We start from the raw sequence: 12,639 nt of genomic DNA on the forward strand, positions 1-12,639 counted from the left end.
TAGAAGTAGAGAAATTTGTTAACATCGAGTATAGATTTAAGTGTCAGGAAGTCGTCTCTGAAAGTATTTTTATGGAGTGTAGCCTTGTGTGGAAGTGAAACATGGACGATAAATAGTTTGGACAAGATGAGAATAGAAGCTTTTGAAATGTGGTGCTACAGAAGAATGCTGTAGAAATAGATGGGTAGATCACATAACTAATGAGGAGGTATTGAATAGAATTGAGGAGAAGAGGAGTTTATGGCACAACTTGACAAGAAGAAGGGACCGGTTGGTAGGACACGTATTTTCAGTCACAGCTATTGATTTGTGTTAAAAACAGGGATTTAATTTTGAGTATTCTATCATAAACCTGTTCTGATAGTAAAACAAGTAGAAACATGCTAAAAAATAAGCTCATCTGCTATGTATCCAAATCATTGTTCACCCAGAGAGGTGCTGGAGAGTATCCACAACACTGATGGCATTTACCTAAGAGGATTCCATTTAAATAGGTCTCATTTCTCCTGCTGCCTTTGTACACCATTTGCATCTAGTAGTGAGTTTGTATACTTGATCAAGTTCATGCCGTATTACCTCCTAATAATATGGAAGGAGGAGGTCGGAATTGAAAAAAGTGCTGTAATTGTAGCTCTGCATCACAAAGGCTATTCTAGCAAGGCAATAGTAACAAAATTTGCTTAACCAAGCCTACAGTGGTGTATACATTGCTCCAGTTCAAGCAGACTGGTGCCAGCACAAGTGTTTGACAATCTGGAAGACCCTGAGTAACATCGTAAAGCAAAGATTAGTTCATATGTGTACAGAGTAAATGTGAGGACTCTTCCTGCACCTGAAATTAACAACAAAGTAAACAATATGTGAGAAGCTCCAGCCTTTGTCTCAGCAGAGCAATGCCATTTATGTGACCATGACTTAAATGGATGGAGAGAAAGAAGTTGAACTGATTGCAATGGGCACAGCAACGTAAAACCTGGAGAGTGCAGCAATGGTCCAAGGTGGTGTTCGTGGATGAATCAAGTTTTAAATTTGGAACCCTTCACTGAATGTTTACACATTGACTTCATGGAGAACATATGAAGTCAGTATTTAATGCCAATGACAAAGAATGGTGGAGGTTCGGTCACTGTGTGGGGATGTTTTGTGGGTGATAGAATCAGTTTTGTAGTGAGAATTAATGGAACATTAAAGAAGGAAGGATATGACAATATACTGATCAACAATTCAGTTCAATCTGCCAAGAGACATATTAGTTGTGGGTTTTTCTGCAGCAAGACAATGCTCCCAGACAGACTTCTAAGTTGTGCCGACAGTAAGTCAATAGAGGAGAGAAATTTGGGAAACTGAAGAATACGGTCTGGTGAAGTCAGCCACCTCACTTAAATCCCATCAAATACTTACGGGATGAACTTGAGGGAGGAAGGAAGGAGATTAGTGTTTAATGTCCCATTGACAATGATGTTATTAGAGACGGAGCACAAGCTTGGATTAGGGAAGGATGGGGAGGGAAGTCAACTGTGCCCTTTCACAGGAACCATCACAGCATTTGCCTGAAGCGATTTAGGGAAATCACAGAAAATCTAAATCAAGATGGCTGGACATGGGTTTGAACCGTTGTCCTCCTGAATGCGAGTCCAGTGTGCTAACCACTGCACCACCTCATGCACTGGGATGAAGACGGCAGAGAGATCAGAGAACTGAGGTCATCTAATGTTGAAAATCTATGGATTACGGATGTATTGGACTGTAATCTCTGCAAAAATATTATCTCCGTAATGGCAACAGTCTGTGCAGCTGTTCTTAGCATGAAGGGTACTTAATGACAGAGAGAGAAAATATTTGTCTTGTTAGCCTATTTAGTTTGAAGAGTGTGGTTGTCAATTAAAATAAAGTGTACAGCTTTTTTCATATGTGATCGAATACTTTTGACCTGTAGTATATACTTAGTAACAACAATAAACAGAAAATAAGCAAATATTGAGATCCTTGTCAAGGAAGGTGATTTATTTACTAAACTAGACAGGTTACAATGAAATGCGTACCATGTACTCTGCTGAAAAAGGAAACGACAACACCCCCAAAGAAATGGTAATTTTTTGTCACATGATGTGACATCATTGTAATTCAGGTAAAATGAAACATGTGTCACAGTGAAGGGTGTCCTATCACATCACTACAATGCAGGTGTATATTGTCACACACATAGATGATCATAAATGTGCCAAATGGCATCCTGTGATACATTGCCCCAAAGCATCTTGGGCTGTTTGTTGCAACTTGGCAATGGTCCTTGCAAGCTCTGGAGAAAAGTATGTTCCCAGACAGACAGACAGAACCTACTCTCAGCAATGACAACAGAGCACCTCTTCATATTCCATTTGACCCCTTCACGACACCCGTGTCAGTGGTAATCTGGCCAGATGATAACAAGTGTTCATCAGAGAAAAGGGTATCATCATGAGTGCCCCATGGAAGTGTGATAGGGCCAATATTATTTTCTGTATACATAAATGATATGGAGGGAAGCAATCTGCAGCTGCGTGCTGCGGTGTATGGGAAGGAAGAGTGAATGTAGAAGGATACAAGGTTACAGACAACATTTAGCTAGTGTCATGAATGGCTGCTAGCTCTAATGTAGAAACATGTAAGTTAATGCAGATGAGCTGGAAAAACAAAACCTGTAATGTTCAAATACAGAACACACAGATGTAGACATCTTCTATTTCACTCAATCACATCATTTAAATACCGGGATGGAAAGTTAGACGGCAATATGAAATGGAACGAGCATCTGAGGACTGTGGTAGGGAAGACAAACAGTCTGCTCTGGTTTATTGGCAGATTTTTGAAAAAGTGTGCTTCATCTATATGGGACACAACTGCACACTTTCTCAAGTACTGATCAACTACTTGGGATCAGCACCAGGTCAGTTAAAAGTGAAACATCAAAGCAAGTCAGAGGTGTGCTGCTAGATTTGTTACCACACCTTGAGGTGTGGTATGGTTCAACTAAGTGCAAGATCTGACATGCCTCCACAAAACAGTCATATGGTGTCATATCACATGACACCAGTGGCCAGTTCAGATCGTCATTGCAAAGATGAGACAAGCAGGAAATCTTTCTGTTAGCACCCTAGTTGTTTCAACAAGCATTGTGGCAGGTTGCCCTCATCCTATTGGCTGTCTTTCACATTCACATTCAATTCTTGCCCTTGCAATTGCACCCATAAAAACTGTGTCATCATCTGGCAATAACAATCACCAGTCACTGTCACTGCATTTCTAGTCTTGCCTTCAAGAAAGTATGGCCCATTTAGTCAGCCAGCCCACAACCTGCACAAAACAGTGACTTGTTCTGGGTAAAGACACTTCTCACTGACTTTGTAAGGATTCTCTGTGCCCCAAACCTGGCAATTATGTTTATTCACATAACCTTTAAGCCAGAAAGGTGCCTTGTCACAGAAAATTATTACTATTTTTTTTTTATGAAAACCCAATCAGCAAACACTTGTCCCTTGACCTCAGCTCATGTGTTTTTTTCTATCATAAAAGAATGCAAATGCAGATCTTTTGTTAAAATTCAATGCAAATTCCTTCTCAGAAGGGCTCACCATTGAGAATGGCAGTGAATTCACTTCACTGCACTTGTAGCAGTAGGACACTAAAGACCGAGACATTCCCTACCAGTTGACAAGAATGAGGACATCCATGTGATTTTATGTTTCCTGTCAATCCTGTATCTTAAAATTTCCTTACCAGTCTCTGCACTGTTGACACATTAGGCACATTTTGGATACAAAAATTACACAACTTCAAATGGTCTCTGCATGGCATTCAATGTACTTGAAATGCCCTTTCAAAATCTGGATTGTTCATTCATCATGTATCACTCTATTATAGCTGATAACAATACACACAAATGCCAGTTGACAATGACAGTCAGTAATCGCAATATAGTCAGATAGCAGTAGCTTAAATTTCATATCTGGCAACCTAACAAACTGAAAAAGGTGCTCAATTGAAAAACTGCATTCCTTATGGGACACCCCTTATATACTCTCTACTTCAGCCATTGTCAGCTACTTTACTGCTCATTTACTACTTTTTGTGTCGCATTTCCTAACCTACTACATTTTAGAACAACATTAATTGATGCTTTTCTTATAAACTCTTTCCAAGATATTACTAATCCCATTCAGCTGCCCTTCATCCTTAGTCTTCACTGTCATAATACATTTCTTTTATTTCTTCTTTCCTGACCTGTAAGTCCCACTCCAAATTTGTCTTTGGTTTCCTTTACTGCCTGCTCAGTGTAGAGACTGAATAACATTTGGGATAGGCTGCAGCCCTGTCTCTCCTCCTTCTCAGTTACCACTTCCCTTTCATGTCCTTTGACTCTTGTAATGGCAATGTCCTTTGTGCACAACCTGTACACTGCCTTTTGCTCCCTCTATTTTATCCCCATAGCTTCAGAATTTTAAATCTGGGTTCTTGTCATCAGTGTCAAAAGCTTGGGTTCTTCATATGACCATTAATTTTGAAGACTGCATAATTTTCATTGAGTGTACAACCCTTATGAATCTACATAATCTTAAACTTTTCATTTTTTCAGTAATTCCATGCCTAATATATGCTACAGACAGCCTGTTAACAGAAAGAACATTGAGAACTTTTCCACTTGTGTCCTGACAGGAACAGTACTTGACTAAAAAATAAGACATTCTTGCAACTTGACAACAAGTTATGTCAAATACCTCCTAATTCACATTTCTGCTACAAACATGCTGATTTGGCACATTAATATGAGAATGTGTGTGGCCTAATTACATGTGGGAGATTGAGCAAAGAAATTCTTCAATAAACCATGACAACTGGCAATTATAAAGAAGTGATTTGCTCTAAGTAAGCAAGTATGCAAACTTTCTACTACCTAAAATTTTATTTCTTTTGAGTCAACCTTCACATGTTGTAATGCACACGTAGCAAAATGATTTTTAAAGTTCTGCTAATTGTACTTTACTTTCGTATTCCTTGCTATGATCCTCCTTTCTCTCAAAGCCCTTCAATCTGTAATGCCAACCAACTGCTGTAGCATTAAGAGTTAAATTAATCTCCTTATCTTGGCCTCTTTTCTGTTTAATTTCATTATAAACATGCAGATCTCCAATACTGTGGTAAACATTCACACTGGCATTACTTACAACTGCTTCATTGTTCTTCGTCAACACTTTATAGTAATACAACAGTCTGCTGAAACGTTTGAGTTGATCTGCTGAAACGTTTGAGTTCAGCTACTTATGCAATAAGGGTCATTGCAAATTTTGGTGATAAACATCTTAGTAAATTAGCTTACTACACCTATTGTCACTCATTGCTTTCATATGGCATCATATTTTGGGGTAATTCATCACTGAGGAATAAAGTATTTATTGCACAGAAGCGTGTAATCAGAATAATAGCTGGAGTCCACCCAAGATCATCCTGCAGACATTTATTTAAGGATCTAGGGATATTCACAGTAGCTTCTCAGTATATATACTCTCTTATGAAATTTTATATAAAAACAAAGATGAGGTGACTTACCGAACAAAAGCGCTGGCAGGTCGATAGACACACAAACAAACACAAACATACACACAAAATTCAAGCTTTCGCAACAAACTGTTGCCTCATCAGGAAAGAGGAAAGGAGAGGGGAAGACGAAAGGAAGTGGGTTTTAAAGGAGAGGGTAAGGAGTCATTCCAATCCCGGGAGCGGAAAGACTTACCTTAGGGGGAAAAAAGGACAGGTATACACTCGCGCACACGCACATATCCATCCACACATACAGACACAAGCAGACATATTTGTCTTTAAATATGTCTGCTTGTGTCTGTATGTGTGGATGGATATGTGCGTGTGTGCGAGTGTATACCTGTCCTTTTTTCCCCCTAAGGTAAGTCTTTCCGCTCCCGGGATTGGAATGACTCCTTACCCTCTCCTTTAAAACCCACTTCCTTTTGTCTTCCCCTCTCCTTCCCTCTTTCCTGATGAGGCAACAGTTTGTTGCGAAAGCTTGAATTTTGTGTGTATGTTTGTGTGTCTATCGACCTGCCAGCGCTTTTGTTCGGTAAGTCACCTCATCTTCGTTTCTATATATAATTTTTCCCACGTGGAATGTTTCCTTCCATTATATTGATACTCTTATGAAATTTGTTATTAACAACCAAACCCAATTCAAAAGTAATAGCAGTGTGCATAACTACAATACTAGGAGAAAGGACGATCTTCACTATTCAAGATTAAATCTAACTTTGGCACAGAAAGGGGTGAATTATACTGGCACTAAAGTCTTTGGTCACTTACCAAATAGTATCAAAAGTCTGACAGATAACCAACAAGTATTTAAGAAGAAATTAAAAGAATTTCTGAATGACAACTCCTTCTAATCCATAGAGGAATTTTTAGATATAAATTAAGAAAAAAAAATATTAAAAAAATATAAAAAATAAAAATAAAAAAACACAAAAAATAAAGTAGTTATATTAACTTAAGTATGTTGTTAAATTAACCTAATTATGTCATGTATTGGAAAATTCGACTCGTTCCACATCATTACGAAATATCGTATTCATGATCCATGGAACTAGTATTAATCTAATCTAATCTAATCTAATCTAATCTAATCATATTATTATCCATACTCATTGCTTCATGTAACAGTGTATCATACAACTTTTAATACCCAATGAAGAATATTAACAGTCTATATGTTTAACAACATGTCATAAATCCACACATCAAAATATTATATGCAATTTGCAGCTAACACAAGCCGATTACAATGCATGTTGTCTCATGATGATTTAGTTAGTGTAAGGTTGAGACATACTAGGAATTAGGCCCAATCCAACAGATTCATGTGTAGTAAATTGTTCTTTAAAATCATTTATTTGCAACATAACACCCTAGTACTGGGTGAATATATTTAAAATGCAACTGCTCACAGGGGTCCAGTGTGTGCTGTACTTATCATGTGGTAGCAAAACTTGGTAGATATTATAATGCATAAATACAGAAGTGATATTTTTTTTCCACAGTACAACTTCCAGTTTTGGCCAACGAGTGCAAATCTGGCACTGTGAATGCAAGAAAGATGTATAGACATGTTTGCACATGAAGTGGATTAGGAACAGGACACGAGTAGAAAAGTTCGAACAAGACAGAAGAGAATAATTGTCAGTTTATTACTAAGCACTTCTTACACAATTTGTTCAATATGAGCACCAGAGATGTCTACAAAATGCTGTATGGCATTAGATTTGCACCTGGTGGCAAAAATTGAAATTAATTTTTTCCCAATGTAAATTGGTTCTGCATTATCCCATTAGTGTATCTACCAAGTTTCACCACCATATGGTAATTACAGCCCACACTGGATCTCCCTGAGCAGCCGCACTTCAGTTGTAACCACTCAGCATTTTACTCGAGTTCAGAATCAGACATCCCCAACTACAATAATAAATAAGTCATAATGCATAGTAAAGAATAATAATACAGTACTTAACTACAGTATTTTAATTATGTGATGATTTGTAAGTAATTCTTTAAAAATCATGATAAAAAACAGAGTTTTATGTTTCTATTCTTTATTGAAACCACACAATTTCAATTTTACAACAGGCTGTTTGCAGGTTTCTACCGACAAAGTTAACAGAAACACTATAAATAAGGGAACTGGCCTTGTCATTGGATGTGACCAGAGTGTCACATTATAAATGAGGAACGTGTTGTAGAAGAGCACAAACTGAGTCATTCAGCAAACAGAATATGAGTATTAGATGATAACATTTTTCATTTATACTTTATTGGAGGGCTTTGTAGTTGAGTGATTAAGTGCATGCATGGAAATCTTTTGGTGACTGTAATAGGTAATGTATTCATGAAATCTCAATCAAAAAACAATTATGAGAAGTTAATCTTCGAGACCTACAGTCATGAAAGAGTTTGTAAATGACAATATGTTCACCTTTTGACTGTAAAAGTGTTGATTTGTTAATCCCAATATTGCAATTTTGATCATGTGGGAATAACTGCACGTTAGCACATGTCAAAGAGAGATGGTTTCATCACATTGTGTTCCTGATTACAACATTTTGTATGTACTGCACTGTTCCATAACATTTTGTGGGGTAAATGATTCCATATTTCTTTTTGTTTCATATAAAATAGAAGCTGGTTTCACCGCATGTTTTTCTGTGGGTTCACTTATGTTTGTTCCTGCGTACAAATCTGCATGTGAACTACTTGATGTTAATGCGTTTTAATATGTTGCGCATTTTCTACTTTATGTTCACACCATTCTTCTGTACTTTCTCACATTTAATGGAGAACTTCATGCTAGCAAGCTTTTGAAAAAATTGGTATTTAACTTTTTTACATCTTGTCATTGAATGACTATGCAATTCTGCTTTGAATACTATTGCTTTTTGCCACAGACTATGTTTTGTAGTCTCATTGACTAGAGAATTCTTCCTCACAAATACTAAAAAATTCAACAGCAGCTACAAATATTTTTTCACACATTATTGACAAGTACTAAAAACAATACATTTTAGCAAAAATTGATTCACTAGAATCATCCTCCCACTCCAATGAGTTCTCCATTAAATGCAAAAATGTATGAAAATGAACACAAACAAAAATAAGGTAGAATATGAGCAATATACTTACAATTTAGCAGTTCATACATGGCTTTGTAAGCAGAAACAAATATATATGAGCCTACAGAAAATCATGTGATTAAAGTAGCTTCTATTTTATATGAAACAAAAACACAATATGAACAGTATTATGAAAAAGATGGACTGCTATTCACCACATGGAGCAATCAGTGAGCTGCAGACAGGTATAATGAAAAGAGTACTAAACATTTAAGCTTTTGGCTGAAAGGCCATGTTCAGAGATAGAAAGCACTTATATATTCAGACACTCGTGGCCACTGCCACCTAATGTGGAATCATTTATCCCCTGCAATATTACTGGTATTAGCAAAAATCAGACAGAGTAGGAGTAACATATTTACAACACGATTTATGGGAACAGGTTACGAGTAACGGTGTATGGAATAAACTTCCCCCAGTAATATTTGCACATACATATATTTCGACAATTATCATACACATGCACACAGCACAAGGTATAAGAATGGACTGAATTAAAATGGCGGCTCAGATGAGTGGCCTGAATCCCAAAGATTTATGTTGTCTATCGTCGATATGACCTATCAACGCTACACAGCCCCCCCGCCCCCTGGCAGTAAGGAGTACTGCATATGAGTCTTGAGGGAAGACCGTGTGGGCATCGATATTGCTGGTATTCGTACGAGCTGGGAGTGGCACAATGAGGATCACCACCCCTACCGGGGCGGAATTCAGAGGCAAAGCAACAGGAGGCAGGTCCACCTTGAAGTCGTTGAGCCAGTGAGGGTGGATGATGCGGCGGCCAGCCTGAGAGCAGGTGGGTTGAACAGCGGATAGTGAGGTGTGTGTGTGTGTGTGTGTGTGTGTGTGTGTGTGTGTGTGTGTGTGTGTGTGTGTGTGTGTGTGTGTGTGGCAAGCCCGGATGCTGATCGCGCTGTCCGGTGAGATGAAGGCGCAAATTGTCATAAGGTCACACTCACAAGGGAGGGTGAGGCTATGCACAACACTGATGTTTAACTGGTCATTGGGTGGCGGGGCTGTAGTGTCTGTGAGTAGAATGAGAACTCAAACATTGAGAGTGATGACTGAAATGTTGTCCACGCGATGTGGGGGTACATTGCAGATGAGGGTGACTATGGGAGATGGTGTCTCCATAGTCGATGAGATAGCAGCAAAACCTGCACACGAGGTGGAGGGTGACGTGTGTGAGAAACCCGCAAACGGTGACAGGGAGGTGTCAGGTGAACAAAACAGTGTGGTGGCCCGAGGAGATACGTTGTCAGACTCCACAGCAGGAGGGAGGCTGGCTGGAGAGTCATTAGGAGGATCAGACTGAGCCAGCAGAGGGACATCGTGGTCCACGAATGCCGGTTCGAGTTGGTGTAACAAAACAGTTTGAGGACTGTCCTTGACGTTGATGTTGAAAGTTGTATTGCCCTGCTGGAGGACTTTAAAGGGGCCTAGATAAGGTGGTTGCAGAGGTTGTCAGACCGAATTGTCTCTCAGCATTACATGGGAGCAAGTGTTGAGAGTGGTTGGCAAGTAAGTGTCTGGCGGGAGTGGGTCCAGACGTGCATGTTTGAAGTGGGTGTGCACGCAACTTATGACATTGGAGGGGAGGGGGGGGGGGAGAAGTCTTCAGGTACTTGAGGCTGAATAAATTCCCCTGGTAGGATGGGGTTCTCCACAAAAAACGAATTCTGAGATAGTTCCGTGTAAGTCAGGCTTGAAAGTTGAACGGACACTGAGCAGTCCTCAAGGAAGTGCTTCAGACCAGAGGCAGTTGTGGCACCTGAGTTCTGCCTTTAGAGTGCGGTGCCACCATTCCACTAGCCCGTTGCTTTGTGGGTGGTAGGCTGTGGTGTGAATTTTCTTTATGCCACAGATGTTACATAAAATGATGAACAGGGAAGACTCAAACTGCCGACCTCGATGAGTGGTGATGGTGGTTGGATGACCGAACCTAGCGATCCGTGAGGAGATAAAACCCTCGGCCACAGTCTCGGCAGTGATGTTACGTAAGGGGACTGCCTCTACTCAGCAGGATGTGTGGTCAATTGTGGATAGAATGTATCTGTGTCCCTCCGCGACGGTGGAAGAGGATCGATTTGTTGCATTGGCAGGGGATGCAGCTGTGTGCCCATGTCTGACAGTCCCATTTTATATTTTTCCAAATGAAACGCTCAGAGATGAGCCGTGGACTGGAGCAGACACCTCGGTGAGTAAGGTTATGTAGAGTTCGAAGGCCTGCCAGCGCAGAGGGAAGGGGGGGGGGGGTGAGTAACGGGTGTAAGGTACTGGTAGAAGAGTCGCACCACACTTTGTCCACAATGCTGGGGAATATAGCTTTAGTAAACACAAGGGATGTTTAAGAGTCCATGAGGCGATCTTGAGATCCCTCGTCACAGGCTTGTAGAGTGGCCAGGTTGGATAAGTCAATGATGCGTGAAATAGTATTGATCTGCGGCGATATTTGATATAGCGAACATTGGTTATGAATTGGGAGACTAGATTAAAGTGACAGAAATGCGGGGAGGAGGGGGGGGGGGGGGTTGCAGAAAGCATCTGTGAGTGGTTTGTGGTTTGTGATCTGTGAGGATGAAGAACGAGTGACCCTCCACATCGGGGCAGAAGTGTTTGACAGCCTTGTAGACCACAAGGAGTTCTCTATCGAAAGTGGAGAATTTCTTCTGAGCTGTTTACAGAAGAAATGAAGAGGGGAAACCATGTCTATCTTGCGTTGCTGTAGTACCACTCCCACTCCAATGTCACTGGCGTCCGTAGTGATGAACAGCTCAGCCAAGAGGTCAGGGTGGGCGAGTGTCACGGCATGAGCTAAAGAAGTCTTTAATGATACGTAAGATGGCGCCGATAGAAGAGTGTTGTGACACATCTCAGTCCTCAAAAAAGGTTAAATTAAATAGTTCATCGTGTAGGGAATATTCGAAACGCGTCATGAAAGGCATCTTTTGTGTGAAGTGTAACTACTGGTTTCATGAAAAATGCGCGAAAGTGAATTTAAAACTCATAAAAGACGAGTTTCCATGGTCGTGTCCACATTGTTTGCGTATGGAGACGGCCGAACGCGTAAGTACCGTGAACTCAAAAGAAGAAATTATTAAATTGCTTCAAAGTGACATTGAAGCGCTGAAGGCGGAAATTTTAGCATTGAAACAAGAAAATTCTGAACTGGTTATTGAAAGAAAATCCTGCGTGTGTAGAAATCAACCCATTACTGAACAAAGTGGCAAACATCCGCATTTGTGTAATACGGCAAATAATACAACAGAGAGCTCTGTCAGTGAAACAAGTGATAAGTATAAATGGAAAACAGTTTCCTATAATAAGAAGGGCAAACGTAAAAGTGCAACGAACAAAGAAGATGACAAAAACGATTTTCTGTTAATAGGTGATTCTATATTAAAAAATGTTATTGTGCCGGACTGCAAGGTCGATGTTCGACCTGGAATCCGATCGCATCAGCTCAACAAACACTTTAAGAATGTATTGTCCACGAAAAGAAACACGGGCGAAACTGGTAACAAAACTTTAAGTACCGACGATTACAGAGGTGTCTTAATCTACGTGGGCACAAACTCCATCCGCGGTAACAGTGAGGAAGAAATCGTGAATGAAACGCGGAATCTGATTAGATCGGCGAAAACTGTATACCCAACAGCCAGGCTGGTAATTAGTGGAATCATTCATCGAAGATCGGTAAGTGATACTTACATCAACAGAATAAATACTGGCATTAGGGAACAGTGCAACAGACTCGGTGCAGTATTCATTGACCCAAACAAATTCTTAAACTGCAAGTGTCTGGGAAAAGACGGCCTGCACTTGAATAGATTAGGCTCTGTGAACCTTAGTAAAATGTTCATAGACGTGTGTAAAGTCCTAAGAAGCAAGGGAAACTAATTCATTGTGATAGGGGTGACAAAGAAAAAATTCAAAC

The sequence above is a fragment of the Schistocerca americana genome, chromosome 7 (genome assembly GCF_021461395.2).
Source record: "Schistocerca americana isolate TAMUIC-IGC-003095 chromosome 7, iqSchAmer2.1, whole genome shotgun sequence".
Classification (NCBI taxonomy): Eukaryota; Metazoa; Arthropoda; class Insecta; order Orthoptera; family Acrididae; genus Schistocerca; species Schistocerca americana.